General features: G+C 31.2%; 1 non-coding gene across 1 annotated transcript; it reads left to right on the forward strand.

Annotated features, from left to right (window-relative positions):
• Positions 1–6,075: 6,075 nt before the first annotated feature.
• LOC133547970 (U6 spliceosomal RNA) lies at positions 6,076–6,180 on the forward strand. The gene has a single exon (XR_009805690.1). It is a non-coding gene; the product is annotated as a U6 spliceosomal RNA (small nuclear RNA).
• The last annotated feature ends 21,728 nt before the right edge of the window (positions 6,181–27,908 follow it).

A 27,908-nucleotide genomic window follows, 5' to 3' on the forward strand; every position in this document is an offset into this window, starting at 1 on the left:
TCACGCCTGTGGCGCGTCCGAGCGCACAGGGATGGACAGCTACACGGTGTGTCTGAGGCCGACAATACCGCAACGAGTCCGCCGTCAGCACAGCAACCTGCGACCCGATAATCCGGCCCCCCCCAGCATGACCTCGAGGCCGCGTGAGGAAGAGCCAGAGAGAGCCACCCACTGCATAATGCCCAAGCAGGCAGCTCGGGGACAAGGTGCAGAGGACCAAAGCGAGCCAACTGACGGTACGACAAACCTGCGATGGAGGAGACCCTCAGACCGCAGCTTGGGGACCCCCTTCCTGCTGCTCAAGTGCGCCAGGCACGTGAGAGGTCATCCGGAGGGTCAGCACATTTGTCATCCTGCAACAGCCGTCGTCACATGTCAGCTGACGGGACACGGCCACGCTGACCTTCATTAACACTTCCACTGACATCCAGCGACAACGACCCCTCCGCAAAGGTCATCGGGAGGGGTCATCCATCTCCACGCAGGGCACTACAGCTACCACTTCCATCATGAGTGTCTCTAGCGTTGTTGTCGTTGTGTGCTTGTTGTTTTTGGTCGGGGTCCCCCGGGACCTTGCGCGCAGTTTGGGCACCACCCTGGCAGTCCTTGACGGACCGTGCATTCCCCTAATCCCTTACCCTAACCCCAACCCCAACCCCAACCCTAAACCTAACCCGCCTGTGCCTCGGGACTGCCGCCTGGGGGGTGCCCTGCTGTTTGTGGGTTTTCTCGGGTGGACTCCGTGCCGGAAACACACAGGTGCAAAACAAATATGCATAAAAAAATATATTTGTGTGGACTATATTGGGTGAGAATTGGGAACAGATTCAATGTAATTCTCAAAAATTGCCATATTATGTGTTTTTGAAGTCCATATTGGATACTGCATAATTTATGGTATTTATAACATTATTATTTCTTTAATTTTGCCATAATGGTCTTTATTTACATATATATAGTCTCATTTTGCTATATATATATATTATTTCTGTTTTATACCAGTCACCGGGTGATTTTGATTATTACTGCACTGGCCCTTTAAATCGGCATCCATTTTGTGTGCAAGAGCACGTCACCATGTGTAGGCTGGCAGAGGCAGTTCAGCTCCCGGCTGGAATGCATGCCTCTGGGAGGCCTGGCTGCCTCTCATTATGTTTGTACCATTTTAGGCCTGATGAAGACTGAATAAAGTCGAAACGTTGCCTGTTCATCTGGATGGTAATTATTATTTCTTCATTTATTTTATTTTTCCATTTTTGAGCACTATATTTGGTCTGGCTGTGGCTTGTGGCCTACTTAGCTCCACAGCTAATTAGCGGTAGCTCGCTGCTTTTGGTTCACATAACCAATATTTTTGAACCTGCACAACCTCTTGCTGCTTCCAAAATGCTCTCATGCCGTGAACATTGGACTCTGCACGCGCCTGGAGGCCCCGGACCCCTCGGTGAGACACCTGGACACCGTAGGTGAGTCGCCATGACAACCACAAAATGGCTGGCCCCGATTTGACTTCAAATGACCCTAAAGGTCACTGGGCTAATTCGGCTTCACCATGCCCACTAGCAGCAATGTTGCTATAAAATATGCAACCACATTAGTGCAGAGGTTCACTCCCCTTTTTGCCACAAAAAAGAAGAATGTCAGTGAGGATTAACACAATTTTAATGAACATTGAGGTCCACAACACATCCAGCTCGCAGTCAAAAAGATGGCACGCAGCCCGCTGGAGCGGTCAAAAAGATGGTGCAAATCCTGCTTGAGTCACGTGACCTCTGACCCCGGATCAGCATCCTCCTCACGCCTGTGGCGCGTCCGAGCGCACAGGGATGGACAGCTACACGGTGTGTCTGAGGCCGACAATACCGCAACGAGTCCGCCGTCAGCACAGCAACCTGCGACCCGATAATCCGGCCCCCCCCAGCATGACCTCGAGGCCGCGTGAGGAAGAGCCAGAGAGAGCCACCCACTGCATAATGCCCAAGCAGGCAGCTCGGGGACAAGGTGCAGAGGACCAAAGCGAGCCAACTGACGGTACGACAAACCTGCGATGGAGGAGACCCTCAGACCGCAGCTTGGGGACCCCCTTCCTGCTGCTCAAGTGCGCCAGGCACGTGAGAGGTCATCCGGAGGGTCAGCACATTTGTCATCCTGCAACAGCCGTCGTCACATGTCAGCTGACGGGACACGGCCACGCTGACCTTCATTAACACTTCCACTGACATCCAGCGACAACGACCCCTCCGCAAAGGTCATCGGGAGGGGTCATCCATCTCCACGCAGGGCACTACAGCTACCACTTCCATCATGAGTGTCTCTAGCGTTGTTGTCGTTGTGTGCTTGTTGTTTTTGGTCGGGGTCCCCCGGGACCTTGCGCGCAGTTTGGGCACCACCCTGGCAGTCCTTGACGGACCGTGCATTCCCCTAATCCCTTACCCTAACCCCAACCCCAACCCCAACCCTAAACCTAACCCGCCTGTGCCTCGGGACTGCCGCCTGGGGGGTGCCCTGCTGTTTGTGGGTTTTCTCGGGTGGACTCCGTGCCGGAAACACACAGGTGCAAAACAAATATGCATAAAAAAATATATTTGTGTGGACTATATTGGGTGAGAATTGGGAACAGATTCAATGTAATTCTCAAAAATTGCCATATTATGTGTTTTTGAAGTCCATATTGGATACTGCATAATTTATGGTATTTATAACATTATTATTTCTTTAATTTTGCCATAATGGTCTTTATTTACATATATATAGTCTCATTTTGCTATATATATATATTATTTCTGTTTTATACCAGTCACCGGGTGATTTTGATTATTACTGCACTGGCCCTTTAAATCGGCATCCATTTTGTGTGCAAGAGCACGTCACCATGTGTAGGCTGGCAGAGGCAGTTCAGCTCCCGGCTGGAATGCATGCCTCTGGGAGGCCTGGCTGCCTCTCATTATGTTTGTACCATTTTAGGCCTGATGAAGACTGAATAAAGTCGAAACGTTGCCTGTTCATCTGGATGGTAATTATTATTTCTTCATTTATTTTATTTTTCCATTTTTGAGCACTATATTTGGTCTGGCTGTGGCTTGTGGCCTACTTAGCTCCACAGCTAATTAGCGGTAGCTCGCTGCTTTTGGTTCACATAACCAATATTTTTGAACCTGCACAACCTCTTGCTGCTTCCAAAATGCTCTCATGCCGTGAACATTGGACTCTGCACGCGCCTGGAGGCCCCGGACCCCTCGGTGAGACACCTGGACACCGTAGGTGAGTCGCCATGACAACCACAAAATGGCTGGCCCCGATTTGACTTCAAATGACCCTAAAGGTCACTGGGCTAATTCGGCTTCACCATGCCCACTAGCAGCAATGTTGCTATAAAATATGCAACCACATTAGTGCAGAGGTTCACTCCCCTTTTTGCCACAAAAAAGAAGAATGTCAGTGAGGATTAACACAATTTTAATGAACATTGAGGTCCACAACACATCCAGCTCGCAGTCAAAAAGATGGCACGCAGCCCGCTGGAGCGGTCAAAAAGATGGTGCAAATCCTGCTTGAGTCACGTGACCTCTGACCCCGGATCAGCATCCTCCTCACGCCTGTGGCGCGTCCGAGCGCACAGGGATGGACAGCTACACGGTGTGTCTGAGGCCGACAATACCGCAACGAGTCCGCCGTCAGCACAGCAACCTGCGACCCGATAATCCGGCCCCCCCCAGCATGACCTCGAGGCCGCGTGAGGAAGAGCCAGAGAGAGCCACCCACTGCATAATGCCCAAGCAGGCAGCTCGGGGACAAGGTGCAGAGGACCAAAGCGAGCCAACTGACGGTACGACAAACCTGCGATGGAGGAGACCCTCAGACCGCAGCTTGGGGACCCCCTTCCTGCTGCTCAAGTGCGCCAGGCACGTGAGAGGTCATCCGGAGGGTCAGCACATTTGTCATCCTGCAACAGCCGTCGTCACATGTCAGCTGACGGGACACGGCCACGCTGACCTTCATTAACACTTCCACTGACATCCAGCGACAACGACCCCTCCGCAAAGGTCATCGGGAGGGGTCATCCATCTCCACGCAGGGCACTACAGCTACCACTTCCATCATGAGTGTCTCTAGCGTTGTTGTCGTTGTGTGCTTGTTGTTTTTGGTCGGGGTCCCCCGGGACCTTGCGCGCAGTTTGGGCACCACCCTGGCAGTCCTTGACGGACCGTGCATTCCCCTAATCCCTTACCCTAACCCCAACCCCAACCCCAACCCTAAACCTAACCCGCCTGTGCCTCGGGACTGCCGCCTGGGGGGTGCCCTGCTGTTTGTGGGTTTTCTCGGGTGGACTCCGTGCCGGAAACACACAGGTGCAAAACAAATATGCATAAAAAAATATATTTGTGTGGACTATATTGGGTGAGAATTGGGAACAGATTCAATGTAATTCTCAAAAATTGCCATATTATGTGTTTTTGAAGTCCATATTGGATACTGCATAATTTATGGTATTTATAACATTATTATTTCTTTAATTTTGCCATAATGGTCTTTATTTACATATATATAGTCTCATTTTGCTATATATATATATTATTTCTGTTTTATACCAGTCACCGGGTGATTTTGATTATTACTGCACTGGCCCTTTAAATCGGCATCCATTTTGTGTGCAAGAGCACGTCACCATGTGTAGGCTGGCAGAGGCAGTTCAGCTCCCGGCTGGAATGCATGCCTCTGGGAGGCCTGGCTGCCTCTCATTATGTTTGTACCATTTTAGGCCTGATGAAGACTGAATAAAGTCGAAACGTTGCCTGTTCATCTGGATGGTAATTATTATTTCTTCATTTATTTTATTTTTCCATTTTTGAGCACTATATTTGGTCTGGCTGTGGCTTGTGGCCTACTTAGCTCCACAGCTAATTAGCGGTAGCTCGCTGCTTTTGGTTCACATAACCAATATTTTTGAACCTGCACAACCTCTTGCTGCTTCCAAAATGCTCTCATGCCGTGAACATTGGACTCTGCACGCGCCTGGAGGCCCCGGACCCCTCGGTGAGACACCTGGACACCGTAGGTGAGTCGCCATGACAACCACAAAATGGCTGGCCCCGATTTGACTTCAAATGACCCTAAAGGTCACTGGGCTAATTCGGCTTCACCATGCCCACTAGCAGCAATGTTGCTATAAAATATGCAACCACATTAGTGCAGAGGTTCACTCCCCTTTTTGCCACAAAAAAGAAGAATGTCAGTGAGGATTAACACAATTTTAATGAACATTGAGGTCCACAACACATCCAGCTCGCAGTCAAAAAGATGGCACGCAGCCCGCTGGAGCGGTCAAAAAGATGGTGCAAATCCTGCTTGAGTCACGTGACCTCTGACCCCGGATCAGCATCCTCCTCACGCCTGTGGCGCGTCCGAGCGCACAGGGATGGACAGCTACACGGTGTGTCTGAGGCCGACAATACCGCAACGAGTCCGCCGTCAGCACAGCAACCTGCGACCCGATAATCCGGCCCCCCCCAGCATGACCTCGAGGCCGCGTGAGGAAGAGCCAGAGAGAGCCACCCACTGCATAATGCCCAAGCAGGCAGCTCGGGGACAAGGTGCAGAGGACCAAAGCGAGCCAACTGACGGTACGACAAACCTGCGATGGAGGAGACCCTCAGACCGCAGCTTGGGGACCCCCTTCCTGCTGCTCAAGTGCGCCAGGCACGTGAGAGGTCATCCGGAGGGTCAGCACATTTGTCATCCTGCAACAGCCGTCGTCACATGTCAGCTGACGGGACACGGCCACGCTGACCTTCATTAACACTTCCACTGACATCCAGCGACAACGACCCCTCCGCAAAGGTCATCGGGAGGGGTCATCCATCTCCACGCAGGGCACTACAGCTACCACTTCCATCATGAGTGTCTCTAGCGTTGTTGTCGTTGTGTGCTTGTTGTTTTTGGTCGGGGTCCCCCGGGACCTTGCGCGCAGTTTGGGCACCACCCTGGCAGTCCTTGACGGACCGTGCATTCCCCTAATCCCTTACCCTAACCCCAACCCCAACCCCAACCCTAAACCTAACCCTAACCCTAACCCTAACCCTAACCCTAACACACATACTAAAATTGGAACGATACAGAGAAGATTAGCATGGCCCCCTGTGCAAGGATGACACGCAAATTCGTGAAGCGCTTCCAAATTTTTTAAGACGAAACCTCGGGCCCAGGCGGAGATCCATGGCGAGTTCCGTCCTTCTACCGGTGCGGCACCGGCTGTTCCCACGACTCCACAACCGTCCACGATACACGCTGAGGCTACCTGCCCCCCTTCTGTGACGCAAGAATACGGCAGTAAAGGGTTACCCTGCAGACGTCCCGTGATCGACCGGAGACCTTGGACCGTGGGACCCCGGCCCCCCCAGGTACGAAACCGGACTTATTATGAAAGAGCGAAACCTCGGGCCCAGGCGGAGATCCATGGCGAGTTCCGTCCTTCTACCGGTGCGGCACCGGCTGTTCCCACGACTCCACAACCGTCCACGATACACGCTGAGGCTACCTGCCCCCCTTCTGTGACGCAAGAATACGGCAGTAAAGGGTTACCCTGCAGACGTCCCGTGATCGACCGGAGACCTTGGACCGTGGGACCCCGGCCCCCCCAGGTACGAAACCGGACTTATTATGAAAGACGAAACCTCGGGCCCAGGCGGAGATCCATGGCGAGTTCCGTCCTTCTACCGGTGCGGCACCGGCTGTTCCCACGACTCCACAACCGTCCACGATACACGCTGAGGCTACCTGCCCCCCTTCTGTGACGCAAGAATACGGCAGTAAAGGGTTACCCTGCAGACGTCCCGTGATCGACCGGAGACCTTGGACCGTGGGACCCCGGCCCCCCCAGGTACGAAACCGGACTTATTATGAACCCCCTCCCACCTGCAGGCGACTTGGGACGGAGAGGTTGAAGCGCACGAGTGCTGAACTGATCCGGCCTCCTGAATACAGCTCGTACACCATCCCTGTCGAACCAGAGCGACAGCCCAGCACCGACCTCACCGATGTGCTGACACGGTGGTTCCGACAGTGGACTGGCCTATCCCACATGGGGTGCCCTACTCCAGTAAACAATCTGGTAAAATTATTGTGACAAAACAGGTGAAAAAATGTGTCTCACCTATATATGTCTGATTTGCACTATTTTGGCTCATTTGCATATGTCTGACCTGCCCTTATGTGTTGATGTGCCTCTTGCAGGGTCCTCGGGGGTTCCCGTGTTTGGCGGGGCGTCACCTTGGCGGGGGGATAGATGGACAGTGCACACACCCCTCCCCCCCTTTTTCTTTCTCTCTCTCTCTCTCTATCTCTCTATTTTTCACACCCTCCTCTAAACCTAATCAGCCCGTGCCTCCCCCCCGTCGCCGGGTTGGCGCCTTGCTTTGCGTGGGTCCCTCTGGGGTCTCTGTTGGGGGCCTCCACTACCAAATTCCTGTAAACATTGCACAGGTGAACAATTAACATACACGATTCCTGTAAACATGCACAGGTTAATAATTAACAAAAATCATTCCTGTAAACATCACACAGGTTAATTAATAGCATATCCAATTCCTGTAAAAATTTAACAGGTTAATTCATAACATATTCAATTCCTGTAAACAATTCACAGGTTAATTGACAACACATCCAAGTCCTGTAAACATCACACAGGCACAATTGTCATATTCAATTCAATTGTTACTTTTTGTCTTGGGACTACAGAGATACTGTACTATTTCATCACCCTTTTAAAACTTGTTGTACAACTTTTCTAGGGTCACAGTTCTCTCTCGCACCTAGTTATGCTATTTGATAATCCATGCTGGACATTCATAACTAAGGTGCATTCTAGTGCACATGGGCTGCAGAGAACTTTTTCCTAAACCTAACCATAGTCCTGGCCCTATCATAGCCCTGGCCCTATTCTCATCCTAACCCTAACCTTGTTTGTAATTGTGCACAATAATTCAAGGCTTAAGGCATAATAAACAATATATAATAATTAATAATTAATAATTCAATTTGACTGTGGTAAAACTACAGGCTCCTGGATCAAGTTCTCTGCCACCTAGATTGTCTTTTGAAACTCCCAATGGGACAAAGAATATCTAAGGTGTTTTTCCTGTATTTTATTTATCATTATTTGTCATCATTTGTTACATTTTACAGTTTTATGCAGGTAAATAAGGCACTGCATTGTGATGAGCGGCTTTGTCCACCAGATGGCAGCATTGACCTATTTATAAACGCCTGTTGAATGTTTGTGTGAAAAAAACAAAAAAGTTCACCTGACTTCACTTTGCTGCTTGTGATCGATGAGAGAAGACTCCCGCACTCTGTAAGCATTTAACTTTTATTTCCTCTTTCCTTTTCTATGGCACATCACGCCTGATGAAGGTTATTCTTACCGAAACGTTGCATGGATGTGTCATAGTTTGTAAATAAATAGTGCTATTTTTTCGAACTTTTGGACTTTTTCCTTGGATTATATTTTTCTATTTTTACTGCCCATGTGCACATTTTGGCTACCTCCCATCACTGTAGCTTATCTTTTATCAATATAATGTCCGAATTTGTGCGGATGCAGCCGCTATTTGGGTCAAATCAATCGACCCGGGACAGGGCCTTCGGACGGCCGCCATTAATGCTAACTGTTAGCCCACAACCACATGGTCCTGACTTTGACTCTGGGCCACACAAGAGCGGCCATTTAGGCTACAGAACACACCAGGGAGGTAGCCCCCAAGACAATCATTTTGGCCTCCAAACTAGATGCATGCAAAACATCATAATTATGATGCATCATCAAAAAAATATTAATAATCATAATTGGCCACCAACCATCAAAAGAATGGTTCAAACACTGACTATCATGAGCAAGCCTGCACAAAACAATGCCGGCACGCAGGCTTTGATCTCAGTGAATGCAAACAATTGGGCTGACACAACAATTGGCATATTAAGGAAGCATTATTTAAATTCCATAAAAATTGAAATGGACAAACTGACCACCCAAATTGATTCAAAATGGAGGTCCGCTTTCTTTATCGCTTCCAATTGGGCCAAGAAAAAGTTGGGCTCAAAATTGACTCTTGACACCCTAAAACATGCGGAGACCCAAATCACTTCGCTGGTGTCACCTGACCCCCACATGGCTACCACGACTGGAGACCAGGATGACGCAGGACGAGCAACACCATCAGGACCGACCGATGACGTCACACCGGCGACTCCCCCCGATCCTTCCCCGAAACCTCGGGCCCAGGCGGAGATCCATGGCGAGTTCCGTCCTTCTACCGGTGCGGCACCGGCTGTTCCCACGACTCCACAACCGTCCACGATACACGCTGAGGCTACCTGCCCCCCTTCTGTGACGCAAGAATACGGCAGTAAAGGGTTACCCTGCAGACGTCCCGGGATCGACCGGAGACCTTGGACCGTGGGACCCCGGCCCCCCCAGGTACGAAACCGGACTTATTATGAACCCCCTCCCACCTGCAGGCGACTTGGGACGGAGAGGTTGAAGCGCACGAGTGCTGAACTGATCCGGCCTCCTGAATACAGCTCGTACACCATCCCTGTCGAACCAGAGCGACAGCCCAGCACCGACCTCACCGATGTGCTGACACGGTGGTTCCGACAGTGGACTGGCCTATCCCACATGGGGTGCCCTACTCCAGTAAACAATCTGGTAAAATTATTGTGACAAAACAGGTGAAAAAATGTGTCTCACCTATATATGTCTGATTTGCACTATTTTGGCTCATTTGCATATGTCTGACCTGCCCTTATGTGTTGATGTGCCTCTTGCAGGGTCCTCGGGGGTTCCCGTGTTTGGCGGGGCGTCACCTTGGCGGGGGGATAGATGGACAGTGCACACACCCCTCCCCCCCTTTTTCTTTCTCTCTCTCTCTCTCTATCTCTCTATTTTTCACACCCTCCTCTAAACCTAATCAGCCCGTGCCTCCCCCCCGTCGCCGGGTTGGCGCCTTGCTTTGCGTGGGTCCCTCTGGGGTCTCTGTTGGGGGCCTCCACTACCAAATTCCTGTAAACATTGCACAGGTGAACAATTAACATACACGATTCCTGTAAACATGCACAGGTTAATAATTAACAAAAATCATTCCTGTAAACATCACACAGGTTAATTAATAGCATATCCAATTCCTGTAAAAATTTAACAGGTTAATTCATAACATATTCAATTCCTGTAAACAATTCACAGGTTAATTGACAACACATCCAAGTCCTGTAAACATCACACAGGCACAATTGTCATATTCAATTCAATTGTTACTTTTTGTCTTGGGACTACAGAGATACTGTACTATTTCATCACCCTTTTAAAACTTGTTGTACAACTTTTCTAGGGTCACAGTTCTCTCTCGCACCTAGTTATGCTATTTGATAATCCATGCTGGACATTCATAACTAAGGTGCATTCTAGTGCACATGGGCTGCAGAGAACTTTTTCCTAAACCTAACCATAGTCCTGGCCCTATCATAGCCCTGGCCCTATTCTCATCCTAACCCTAACCTTGTTTGTAATTGTGCACAATAATTCAAGGCTTAAGGCATAATAAACAATATATAATAATTAATAATTAATAATTCAATTTGACTGTGGTAAAACTACAGGCTCCTGGATCAAGTTCTCTGCCACCTAGATTGTCTTTTGAAACTCCCAATGGGACAAAGAATATCTAAGGTGTTTTTCCTGTATTTTATTTATCATTATTTGTCATCATTTGTTACATTTTACAGTTTTATGCAGGTAAATAAGGCACTGCATTGTGATGAGCGGCTTTGTCCACCAGATGGCAGCATTGACCTATTTATAAACGCCTGTTGAATGTTTGTGTGAAAAAAACAAAAAAGTTCACCTGACTTCACTTTGCTGCTTGTGATCGATGAGAGAAGACTCCCGCACTCTGTAAGCATTTAACTTTTATTTCCTCTTTCCTTTTCTATGGCACATCACGCCTGATGAAGGTTATTCTTACCGAAACGTTGCATGGATGTGTCATAGTTTGTAAATAAATAGTGCTATTTTTTCGAACTTTTGGACTTTTTCCTTGGATTATATTTTTCTATTTTTACTGCCCATGTGCACATTTTGGCTACCTCCCATCACTGTAGCTTATCTTTTATCAATATAATGTCCGAATTTGTGCGGATGCAGCCGCTATTTGGGTCAAATCAATCGACCCGGGACAGGGCCTTCGGACGGCCGCCATTAATGCTAACTGTTAGCCCACAACCACATGGTCCTGACTTTGACTCTGGGCCACACAAGAGCGGCCATTTAGGCTACAGAACACACCAGGGAGGTAGCCCCCAAGACAATCATTTTGGCCTCCAAACTAGATGCATGCAAAACATCATAATTATGATGCATCATCAAAAAAATATTAATAATCATAATTGGCCACCAACCATCAAAAGAATGGTTCAAACACTGACTATCATGATCAAGCCTGCACAAAACAATGCCGGCACGCAGGCTTTGATCTCAGTGAATGCAAACAATTGGGCTGACACAACAATTGGCATATTAAGGAAGCATTATTTAAATTCCATAAAAATTGAAATGGACAAACTGACCACCCAAATTGATTCAAAATGGAGGTCCGCTTTCTTTATCGCTTCCAATTGGGCCAAGAAAAAGTTGGGCTCAAAATTGACTCTTGACACCCTAAAACATGCGGAGACCCAAATCACTTCGCTGGTGTCACCTGACCCCCACATGGCTACCACGACTGGAGACCAGGATGACGCAGGACGAGCAACACCATCAGGACCGACCGATGACGTCACACCGGCGACTCCCCCCGATCCTTCCCCGAAACCTCGGGCCCAGGCGGAGATCCATGGCGAGTTCCGTCCTTCTACCGGTGCGGCACCGGCTGTTCCCACGACTCCACAACCGTCCACGATACACGCTGAGGCTACCTGCCCCCCTTCTGTGACGCAAGAATACGGCAGTAAAGGGTTACCCTGCAGACGTCCCGTGATCGACCGGAGACCTTGGACCGTGGGACCCCGGCCCCCCCAGGTACGAAACCGGACTTATTATGAACCCCCTCCCACCTGCAGGCGACTTGGGACGGAGAGGTTGAAGCGCACGAGTGCTGAACTGATCCGGCCTCCTGAATACAGCTCGTACACCATCCCTGTCGAACCAGAGCGACAGCCCAGCACCGACCTCACCGATGTGCTGACACGGTGGTTCCGACAGTGGACTGGCCTATCCCACATGGGGTGCCCTACTCCAGTAAACAATCTGGTAAAATTATTGTGACAAAACAGGTGAAAAAATGTGTCTCACCTATATATGTCTGATTTGCACTATTTTGGCTCATTTGCATATGTCTGACCTGCCCTTATGTGTTGATGTGCCTCTTGCAGGGTCCTCGGGGGTTCCCGTGTTTGGCGGGGCGTCACCTTGGCGGGGGGATAGATGGACAGTGCACACACCCCTCCCCCCCTTTTTCTTTCTCTCTCTCTCTCTCTATCTCTCTATTTTTCACACCCTCCTCTAAACCTAACCCTAACCCTAACCCTAACCCTAACCCTAACCCTAACCATACACTAAACATGTATTTAATATTAATACAAAAACATGTATTTAATTTTAATAAACTAAACATACATTTAATAGTAATACACTAAACATGTATTTAATATTCATACACTAAACATGTATTTAATATTAATACGAAAATATGTATTTAATTTTAATAAACTAAACATATATTTAATATTTATACACTGAACATGTATTTAACATTTATACACTAAACACGTAAGTAATATTAATACACTAAACATGTATTTAATATTTATACACTAAACATGTATTTAATATTAATAAAAAAACATGTATTTAATTTTAATAAACTAAACATATATTTAATATTAATACACTAAACATGTATTCAACATTTATACACTAAACATGTTTTTAATATTAATACACTAAACATGTATTTAATATTAATACAAAAACATGTATTTACTTTTAATAAACTAAACATATATTTAATATTAATACACTAAACATGTATTTAACATTTATACACTAAACATGTTTTTAATATTAATACACTAAACATGTATTTAATATTAATACAAAAACATGTATTTAATTTTAATAAGCTAAACATATATTTAATATTTATACACTAAACATGTATTTAACATTTTTACACTAAAAATGCATTTAATATTAATACACTAATCATGTATTTAATATTTATACACTAAACATGTATTTAATATTAATACAAAAACATGTATTTAATTTTAATAAACTAAACATGTATTTAATATTAATACACTAAACATGTATTTAATATTTATACACTAAACATGTATTTAATATTCATACACTAAACATGTAGTTATTATTTATACACTAAACATGTATTTAATATTAATACAAAAACATGTATTTAATTTTAATAAACTAAACATATATTTAATATTAATACACTAAACATGTATTTAACATTTATACACTAAACATGTTTTTAATAATAATACACTAAACTAGTATTTAATATTAATACAGTAAACATGTATTAAATATTTATACACTAAACATGTATTTAATATTCATACAATAAACATGTATTTAATATTCATACGAAAACATGTATTTAATATTCAGACACTAAACATGTTGTTATTATTCATACACTAAACATGTATCTAATATTCATACACTAAACATGTATTTAATATTAATACACTAATCATGTATTTAATATTAATACACTAATCATGTATTTAATATTTATACACTAAATATGTATTTAATATTCATACACTTAACATGTATTTAATATTTATACAATAAACATGTATTTAATATTCATACACGAAACATGTATTTAATATTAATACACTAAACATGTATTTAATATTTATACCCTAAACATGTATTAAATATTTATAAACTAAACATATATTTAATATTAATACACTAAACATGTATTTAATATTCATACAAAAACATGTATTTAATATTAATACACTAACCATGTATTTAATATTAATACACGAAACATGTATTTAATATTTATACACTAAACATGTAGTTATTATTTATACAATAACCATGTATTTAATATTAATACAGTAAACATGTATTAAATATTTATACACTAAACATGTATTTAATATTAATACAAAAACATGTATTTAATTTTAATAAACTAAATATATATTTAATATTAATACATTAAACATGTATTTAATATTTTTACACTAAACGTGTATTTAATATTTATACACTAAAAGTGTATTTAATATTCATACACTAAACATGTATTTAATATTAATACACTAAACATGTATTTAATATTAATACAAAAACATGCATTTAATTTTAATAAACTAAACATTTATTTAATATCAATACACTAAACATGTATTTAATATTTATACACTGAACATGTATTTAATATTAATACACTAAACATGTATTTAATATTCATACATTAAACATGTAGTTATTATTTATACACTTAATATGTATTTAATATTAATAAAGTAAACATGTATTAAATATTCATACAATAAACATGTAGTTATTATTCTTACACATAATATGTATTTAATATTAATACAAAAACATGTATTTAATTTTAATAAACTAAATATATATTTAATATTAATACACTAAACATGTATTTAATATTTTTACACTAAACGTGTATTTCATATTTATACACTAAAAGTGTATTTAATATTAATACACTAAACATGTATTTAATATTAATACACTAAACATGTATTTAATATTCATACATTAAACATGTATTTAATATATTAATACACTAAACATGTATTTAATATTTATACACTAAACATGTATTTAATATTAATACAAAAACATGTATTTAATATTAATACAAAAACATGTATTTAATTTTAATAAACTAAACATATATTTAATATTAATACACTAAACATGTATTTAATATTCATACACTAAACATGTATTTAATATTCATACACTAAACATGTATTTAATATTAATACACTAAACATGTATTTAATATTAATACAAAAACATGTATTTAATTTTAATAAACTAAACATATATTTAATATTAATACAAAAACATGTATTTAATTTTAATAAACTAAACATATATTTAATATTAATACACTAAACATGTATTTAACATTTATACACTAAACATGTATTTAATATTAATACACTAAACATGTATTTAATATTAATACAAAAACAAGTATTTAATTTTAATAAACTAAACATATATTTAATATTAATACACTAAACATGTATTTAACATTTATACACTAAACATGTATTTAATATTAATACACTAAACATGTATTTAATATTTATACACTAAACATGTATTTAATATTCATACACTAAACATGTAGTTATTATTCATACACTAAACATGTATTTAATATTAATACACTAAACATGTATTTAATATTTTTACACTAAACATGTATTTAATATTCATACATTAAAAATGTATTTAATATTCATACACTAAACATGTATTTAATATTCATACATTAAACATGTATTTAATATTTATACACTAAACATGTATTTAATATTCGTACACGAAACATGTATTTAATATTTATACACTAAACATGTATTTAATATTTATACACTAAATATGTATTTAATATTTATACACTTAACATGTATTTAATATTTATACACGAAACTTGTATTTAATATTAATACAAAAACATGTATTTAATTTTAATAAACTAAACATATATTTAATATTAATACACTAATCATTTTTTAAATATTAATACAAAAACATGTATTTAATTTTAATAAACTAAAAACATATTTAATATTAATACATTAAACATGTATTAAATATTCATATACTAAACATGTATTTAATATTCATTCAATAAAAATGTAGTTATTATTCTTACACTTAATATGTATTTAATATTAATACAAAAACATGTATTTACTTTCAATAAACTAAACATATATTAAATTTTAATACACTAAACATGTATTTAATATTGTTACACTAAACGTGTATTTACTATTTATACACTAAAAGTGTATTTAATATTAATAAACTAAACATGTATTTAACATTTTTACACTAAACATGTATTTAATATTAATAAACTAAACAAGGATTTAATATTCATACACTAAACATGTATTTAATATTAATACAAAAACATGTGTTTAATTTTAATAAACTAAACATATATTTAATATTTATACACTAAACCTGTAGTTATTATTCATACACTAAACATGTATTTAATATTCATACACTAAACATGTATTTAATATTTATACACTAAACATGTATTTAATATTAATACAAAAACATTTATTTAATTTTAATAAAGTAAACATATTTAATATTAATACAATAAACATGAATTTAATATTTAAACACTAAACATGTATTTAATATTAATACACTAAACATTTATTTAATATTCATACACTAAACATGTATTTAATATTAATACACTGAACATGTATTTAATAATCATATACCAAACATATATGTAATTATATACTAATCATATATTTAATATTTATACACTAAACATGTATTTAATATAATTACACTAAATATGTATTTATTATATATCCACTAAACATGTATTTAATATTCATAAACTAAACATGTATTTAATATTCATACACTAAACGTGTATTTAATATGCATACACTAAACATGTATTTAATATTAATACAAAAACCTGTATTTAAGTTTAATAAACTAAACATATATTTAATATTTATACACTAAACATGTATTTAATATTAATACAGTAAACATGTATTAAATATTTATACACTAAATATGTATTTAATATTCATTCAATAAACATGTAGTTATTATTCTTACACTTAATATGTATTTAATATTAATACAAAAACATGTATTTAATTTTAATAAACTAAACATATATTTAATATTAATACACTAAACATGTATTTAATATTTATACACTAAACATGTATTTAATATTCATACACTAAACATGTAGTTATTATTTATACACTAAACATGTATTTAATATTAATACAGTAAACATGTACTAAATATTTATACACTAAACATGTATTTAATATTAATAAAAAAACATGTATTTAATTTGAATAAACTAAATATATATTTAATATTAATACACTAAACATGTATTTAATATTTATACACTAAACATGTATTTAATATTAATACAAAACATGTATTTGATTTTAATAAACTAAATATATATTTAATATTAATACACTAAACATGTATTTAATATTTATACACTAAACATGTATTTAATATTTTTACACTAAACGTGTATTTAATATTTATACACTAAAAGTGTATTTAATATTCCTACACTAAACATATATTTAATATTCATACAAAAACATGTATTTAATTGTAATAAACTAAATATATATTTAATATTAATACACTAAACATGTATTTAATATTCATAAACTAAACGTGTATTTACCATTTATACACTAAACATGTATTTAATATTCATACACTAAACATGTAGTTATTATTTATACACTAAACATGTATTTAATATTAATACACTAAACATGTATTTAATATTAATACACTAAACATGTAATTACTATTTTTACAGTAAACATGTATTGAATATTCATACACTAAACATGTATTTAATATTCATACACTAAACATGCATTTAATATTAATACACTAAACATGTATTTAATATTTATACACTAAACATGTATTTAATATTAATACAAAAACGTGTATTTAATTTTAATAAACTAAACATATATTTAATATTATTACACTAAACATGTATTTAATATTTATACACTGAACATGTATTTAATATTCATACACTAAACATTTAGTTATTATTTATACACTAAACATGTATTTAATATTTATACACTAAACATGTATTTAATATTAGTACAAAAACATGTATTTAATTTTAATAAACTAAACATATATTTAATATTAATACACTAAACATGCATTTAATATTAATTCAAAAACATGTATTTAATTTTAATAAACTAAACATATATTTAATATTAATACACTAAACATGTATTAAATATTCATACACTAAACATTTATTTAATATTCATTCAATAAACATGTAGTTATTATTCTTACACTTAATATGTATTTAATATTAATACAAAAACATGTATTTAATTTTAATAAACTAATCATATATTTAATATTAATACACTAAACATGTATTTAATATTTTTACAATAAAAGTGTATTTAATATTAATACACTAAACATGTATTTAATATTAATACACTAAACATGTATTTAATATTTATACACTAAACATGTATTTAATATTCATACACTAAACATGTATTTAATATTTATACACTAAACATGTATTTAATATTCATAAACTAAACATGTATTTAACATTTATACACTAAACATGTATTTAATATTCATACACTAAACATGTAGTTATTATTTATACACTAAACATGTATTTAATATTCATAAACTAAACATGTATTTAACATTTATACACTAAACATGTATTTAATATTCATACACTAAACATGTAGTTATTATTTATACACTAAACATGTATTTAATATTAATACACTAAACATGTATTTAATATTTATGCACTAAACATGTATTTAATATTAATACACTAAATATGTATTTATTATATATCCACTAAACATGTATTTAATATTCATAAACTAAACATGTATTTAATATTCATACACTAAACGTGTATTTAATATTCATACACTAAACATGTATTTAATATTAATACAAAACATGTATTTAAGTTTAATAAACTAAACACATATTTAATATTAATACACTAAACATGTATTTAATATTTATACACTAATCATGTATTTAATATTCATACACTAATCATGTATTTAATATTAATACACTAATCATCAATTTAATATTCATACACTAAGTATGTATTAATATTCATACACTTAACATATATTTAATATTTATTCACGAAACATGTATTTAATATTTATACACTAAACATGTATTTAATATTCATACATTAAAAATTTATTTAATATTCATACACTAAACATGTATTTAATATTCATACATTAAACATGTATTTAATATTTATACACTAAACATGTATTTAATATTCGTACACGAAACATGTATTTAATATTTATACACTAAACATGTATTTAATATTTATACACTAAATATGTATTTAATATTTATACACTTAACATGTATTTAATATTTATACACGAAACTTGTATTTAATATTAATACAAAAACATGTATTTAATTTTAATAAACTAAACATATATTTAATATTAATACACTAATCATTTTTTAAATATTAATACAAAAACATGTATTTAATTTTAATAAACTAAACACATATCTAATATTAATACACTAAACATGTATTAAATATTCATACACTAAACATGTATTTAATATTCATTCAATAAAAATGTAGTTATTATTCTTACACTTAATATGTATTTAATATTAATACAAAAACATGTATTTAATTTCAATAAACTAAACATATATTTAATATTGTTACACTAAACGTGTATTTACTATTTATACACTAAAAGTGTATTTAATATTAATACACTAAACATGTATTTAATATTAATACACTAAACATGTATTTAATATTTATACACTAAACATGTATTTAATATTCATACACTAAACATGTATTTAATATTAATACACTAAACATGTATTTAATATTTATACACTAAACATGTATTCAATATTAATACAAAACATGTATTTAATTTTAATAAACTAAATATATATTTAATATTAATACACTAAACATGTGTTTAATATTCATAAACTAAACATGTATTTAACATTTTTACACTAAACATGTATTTAATATTAATAAACTAAACAAGCATTTAATATTCATACACTAAACATGTGTTTAATATTCATAAACTAAACATGTATTTAACATTTATACACTAAACATGTATTTAATATTAATACAAAAACATGTGTTTAATTTTAATAAACTAAACATATATTTAATATTTATACACTAAACCTGTAGTTATTATTCATACACTAAACATGTATTTAATATTAATACACTAAACCTGTATTTAATATTTATACACTAAACATGTATTTAATATTAATACAAAAACATTTATTTAATTTTAATAAAGTAAACACATATTTAATATTAATACAATAAACATGAATTTAATATTTATACACTAAACATGTATTTAATATTCATAAACTAAACATGTATTTAACATTTATACACTAAACATGTATTTAATATTCATACACTAAACATGTAGTTATTATTTATACACTAAACATGTATTTAATATTAATACACTAAACATGTATTTAATATTTATGCACTAAACATGTATTTAATATTAATACACTAAATATGTATTTATTATATATCCACTAAACATGTATTTAATATTCATAAACTAAACATGTATTTAATATTCATACACTAAACGTGTATTTAATATTCATACACTAAACATGTATTTAATATTAATACAAAACATGTATTTAAGTTTAATAAACTAAACACATATTTAATATTAATACACTAAACATGTATTTAATATTTATACACTAATCATGTATTTAATATTCATACACTAATCATGTATTTAATATTAATACACTAATCATCAATTTAATATTCATACACTAAGTATGTATTAATATTCATACACTTAACATATATTTAATATTTATTCACGAAACATGTATTTAATATTTATACACTAAACATGTATTTAATATTCATACATTAAAAATTTATTTAATATTCATACACTAAACATGTATTTAATATTCATACATTAAACATGTATTTAATATTTATACACTAAACATGTATTTAATATTCGTACACGAAACATGTATTTAATATTTATACACTAAACATGTATTTAATATTTATACACTAAATATGTATTTAATATTTATACACTTAACATGTATTTAATATTTATACACGAAACTTGTATTTAATATTAATACAAAAACATGTATTTAATTTTAATAAACTAAACATATATTTAATATTAATACACTAATCATTTTTTAAATATTAATACAAAAACATGTATTTAATTTTAATAAACTAAACACATATCTAATATTAATACACTAAACATGTATTAAATATTCATACACTAAACATGTATTTAATATTCATTCAATAAAAATGTAGTTATTATTCTTACACTTAATATGTATTTAATATTAATACAAAAACATGTATTTAATTTCAATAAACTAAACATATATTTAATATTGTTACACTAAACGTGTATTTACTATTTATACACTAAAAGTGTATTTAATATTAATACACTAAACATGTATTTAATATTAATACACTAAACATGTATTTAATATTTATACACTAAACATGTATTTAATATTCATACACTAAACATGTATTTAATATTAATACACTAAACATGTATTTAATATTTATACACTAAACATGTATTCAATATTAATACAAAACATGTATTTAATTTTAATAAACTAAATATATATTTAATATTAATACACTAAACATGTGTTTAATATTCATAAACTAAACATGTATTTAACATTTTTACACTAAACATGTATTTAATATTAATAAACTAAACAAGCATTTAATATTCATACACTAAACATGTGTTTAATATTCATAAACTAAACATGTATTTAACATTTATACACTAAACATGTATTTAATATTAATACAAAAACATGTGTTTAATTTTAATAAACTAAACATATATTTAATATTTATACACTAAACCTGTAGTTATTATTCATACACTAAACATGTATTTAATATTAATACACTAAACCTGTATTTAATATTTATACACTAAACATGTATTTAATATTAATACAAAAACATTTATTTAATTTTAATAAAGTAAACACATATTTAATATTAATACAATAAACATGAATTTAATATTTATACACTAAACATGTATTTAATATTTATACACTAAACATGTATTTAATATTAATACACTAAATATATATTTATTATTTATCCACTAAACATGTATTTAATATTCATAAACTAAACATGTATTTAATATTCATACACTAAATGTGTATTTAATATTCATACACTAAACATGTATTTAATATTAATACAAAAACATGTATTTAAGTTTAATAAACTAAAAATATATTTAATATTATTACACTAAACATGTATTTAATATTTATACACAAACATGTATTTAATATTCATACACTAAACATGTATTCAATATTCATACACTAAACATTTATTTAATATTCATACACTAAACATGTATTTAATATTAATACACTGAACATGTATTTAATAATCATATACCAAACATATATGTAATTATATACTAATCATATATTTAATATTAATACACTAAACATGTATTAAATATTCATACACTAAACATTTATTTAATATTCATTCAATAAACATGTAGTTATTATTCTTACACTTAATATGTATTTAATATTAATACAAAAACATGTATTTAATTTTAATAAACTAATCATATATTTAATATTAATACACTAAACATGTATTTAATATTTTTACAATAAACGTGTATTTAATATTTATACACTAAAATTGTATTTAATATTAATACACTAAACATGTATTTAATATTAATACACTAAACATGTATTTAATATTTATACACTAAACATGTATTTAATATTTATACACTAAAAGTGTATTTAATATTCATACACTAAACATGTATTTAATATTAATACAAAAACATGTATTTAATTTTAATAAACTAAACATATATTTAATATTATTACACTAAACATGTATTTAATATTTATACACTGAACATGTATTTAATAGTTATACACTAATCATGTATTTAATATTAATACACTAATCATGTATTTAATATTCATACACTAAATATGTATTTAATATTCATACACTTAACATGTATTTAATATTTATTCACGAAACATGTATTTAATATTTATACACTAAATATGTATTTAATATTCATACATTAAAATGTATTTAATATTCATACACTAAACATGTATTTAATATTCATACATTAAACATGTATTTAATATTTATACACTAAAAATGTATTTAATATTCGTACACGAAACATGTATTTAATATTTATACACTAAACATGTATTTAATATTCATACATTAAACATGTATTTAATATTCATACACTAAACATGTATTTAATATTTATACACTAAACATGTATTTAATATTCATACACTAAACATGTATTTAATATTTATACAAAAACATGTATTTAATTTTAATAAACAAAACATATATTTAATATTAATACACTAAACATGTATTTAATATTTATACACTAAACATGTATTTAATATTCATACACTAAACATGTAGTTATTATTCTTACACTAAACATGTATTTAATATTAATACAGTAAACATGTATTAAATATTTATACACTAAACATGTTTTTAATATTCATACAATAAACATGTAGTTATTATTCTTACACTTAATATGTATTTAATATTAATACAAAAACAGGTATTTAATTTTAATAAACTAAACATATATTTAATATTTTTACACTAAACGTGTATTTAATATTCATACACTAAAAGTGTATTTAATATTCATACACTAAACATGTGTTTAATATTAATACACTAAACATCTGGTTATTATTCATACACTAAACATGTATTTAATATTTATACACTAAAAATGTATTTAATATTAATACACTAAATATGTATTTATTATATATACACTAAACATGTATTTAATATTCATAAATTAAATATATATTTAATATTAATCAACCAAACATGTATTTAATATTAATAAAAAACATGTATTTAATTGTAATAAACTAAATATATATTTAATATTAATACACTAAAAATGTATTTAATATTCATAAACTAAACATGTATTTATTATTTATACACTAAACATGTATTTAATATTAATACACTAATCATGTATTTAATATTTATACACTAAATATGTATTTAATATTTATAAACTTAACATGTATTTAATATTTATACACTAAATATGTATTTAATATTAATACACTAAACATGTATTTAATATTTATACACTAATCATGTATTTAATATTAATACACTAAACATGGATTTAATATTCATACACTAATCATGTATTTAATATTAATACACTAATCATGTATTTAATATTTATACACTAAATATGTATTTAATATTTATAAACTTAACATGTATTTAATATTTATACACTAAATACGTATTTAATCTTTATACACTAAATATGTATTTAATATTTATAAACTTAACATGTATTTAATATTCATACACTAAACATGGATTTAATATTAATACACTAAACATGTATTTAATATCTATACACTAATCATGTATTTAATATTAATACACTAAACATGGATTTAATATTAATACACTAAACATGTATTTAATATTCATACACTAATCATGTATTTAATATTAATACACTAATCATGTATTTAATATTTATACACTAAATATGTATTTAATATTTATAAACTTAACATGTATTTAATATTTATACACTAAATATGTATTTAATATTCATACACTAAACATGTATTTAATATTCATACACTAAACATGTATTTAATATTCACACATTAAACATGTATTTAATATTCATACACTAAACATGTATTTAATATTAATACACTGAACATGTATTTAATAATCATATACTAAACGTATATGTAATCATATACTAATCATATATTTAATATTCATACAGTAAACATGTATTTATTATCCTCTAAATAAGGCACACTTGGAAATAATGAATTTCTTTATGTGTGCAGTTGCGTTTGAAGTCCACAGGAGGGCGCACGTTCCCTCTTAATAAGTCCGGTCCTCTCCGTCTCTCTCTCTCTCTCTTTTTCCTTTTTTTTTGTTTCTTTTATTTTTTTTTACATAAGTTTGGTTTCTCATACACTTATATTTATACACTAAACATGTATTTAATATTAATACACTAAACATGTATTTAATATTTATACACTAAACATGTATTTAATATTAATACACTAAACATGTATTTAATATTAATACAAAAACATGTATTTCATTTTAATAAACTATCCATCCATCCATCCATTTTCTACCGCTTATTTCCATTTAATATTAATACTCTAAACATGTAATTAATATTCATACACTAAACATGTAGTTATTATTTATACACTAAACATGTATTTAATATTCACACACTAAACATGTATTTAATATTTTTACACTAAACGTGTATTTAATATTCATACACTAAAAGTGTATTTAATATTTATACATTAAACATGTATTTAATATTAATACACTAAACATGTAGTTATTAATCATACACTAAACATGTATTTAATATTAATACACTAAACATGTATTTAATATTAATACACTAAACATGTAGTTATTATTCATACACTAAACATGTATTTAAGATTAATACACTAAACATGTATTTAATATTTATACACTAAACATGTATTTAATATTAATACAAAAACATGTATTTAATTTTAATAAACTAAATATATATTTAATATTAATACACTAAACATGTATTTAATATTAATACACTAAACATGTATTTAATAATTATACACTAAAATGGAATTTAATAATAGTATAAACATGTATTTAATATTTTCACACTAAACTTGTATTTAATATTCATACACTAAACATGTATTTAATATTCATACACTAAACATGTAGTTATTATTCATACACTAAACATGTATTTAATATTAATACACTAAACACATATTTAATATTTATACACTAAACATGTACTTAATATTCATACACTAAACATGTATTTAATATTAATACACTAAACATGTATTTAATATTTATACACTAAACATGTACTTAATATTCATACACTAAACATGTATTTAATATTAATACACTAAACATGTATTTAATATTTATACACTAAACATGTATTTAATATTAATACAAAAACATGTATTTAATTTTAATAAACTAAATATATATTTAATATTAATACACTAAACATGTATTTAATATTCATAAACTAAACATGTTTTTAATATTAATACACTAAACATGTATTTAATATTAATACAAAAACATGTATTTAATTTTAATAAACTAAACATTTAATATTAATACTCTAAACATGTAATTAATATTCATACACTAAACATGTAGTTATTATTTATACACTAAACATGTATTTAATATTCATACACTAAACATGTATTTAATATTTTTACACTAAACGTGTATTTAATATTTATACACTAAAAGTGTATTTAATATTTATACACTAAACATGTATTTAATATTAATACACTAAACATGTATTTAATATTCATACACTAAACATGTATTTAATATTTTTACACTAAACGTGTATTTAATATTTATACACTAAAAGTGTATTTAATATTTATACACTAAACATGTATTTAATATTAATACACTAAACATGTATTTAATATTCATACACTAAACATGTATTTAATATTAATATACTAACCATGTATTTAATATTTATACACTAAACATGTATTTAATATTCATACACTAAACATGTATTTAATATTAATACACTGAACATGTATTTAATAATCATATACTAAACGTATATGTAATTATATATTAATCATATATTTAATATTCATACAGTAAACATGTATTTATTATCCCCTAAATAAGGCACACTTGGAAATAATGAATTTCTTTATGTGTGCAGTTGCGGCAGAAGTCCACAGGAGGGCGCACGTTCCCTCTTAATAAGTCCGGTCCTCTCCGTCTCTCTCTCTCTCTTTTTCCTTTTTTTTTTGTAACTTTTATTTTTTTTTACATAAGTTTGGTTTCTCATTCACTTATATTTATACACTAAACATGTATTTAATATTAATAGAAAAACATGTATTTAATTTTAATAAACTAAACATATATTTAATATTTATACACTAAACATGTATTTAACATTCATACACTAAACATGTATTTAATATTAATACACTAAACATGTATTTGATATTTATACACTAAACATGTATTTAATATTAATACAAAAACATGTATTTAATTTTAATAAACTAAACATATATTTAATTTCAATACACTAAACATGTATTTAATATTTATACACTAAACATGTATTTAATATTCATACAATAAACATGTATTTAATATTCATACACTAAACATGTATTTAATATTAATACACTAAACATGTATTTAATATTAATACAAAAACATGTATTTAATTTCTAATAAACTAAACATATATTTAATATTAATACACTAAACATGTATTTAACATTTATACACTAAACATGTTTTTAATATTAATACACTAAACATGTATTTAATATTAATACAAAAACATGTATTTAATTTTAATAAACTAAACAAATATTTAATATTAACACACTAAACATGTATTTAATATTTATACACTAAACATGTATTTAATATTAATACAAAAACATGTATTTAATTTTAATAAACTAAACATATATTTAATATTAACACACTAAACATGTATTTAATATTTATACACTAAACATGTATTTAATATTAATACAGTAAACATGTATTAAATATTTATACACTAAACATGTATTTATTCTTCATTCAATAAACATGTAGTTATTATTCTTACACTTAATATGTATTTAATATTAATACAAAAACATGTATTTAATTTTAATAAACTAAATATATATTTAATATTTATACACTAAACATATATTTAACATTTATACACTAAACATGAATTTAATATTAATACACTAAACATGTATT

This window comes from Nerophis ophidion, unplaced genomic scaffold (assembly GCF_033978795.1).
Source record: "Nerophis ophidion isolate RoL-2023_Sa unplaced genomic scaffold, RoL_Noph_v1.0 HiC_scaffold_302, whole genome shotgun sequence".
NCBI classification, from domain to species: Eukaryota; Metazoa; Chordata; class Actinopteri; order Syngnathiformes; family Syngnathidae; genus Nerophis; species Nerophis ophidion.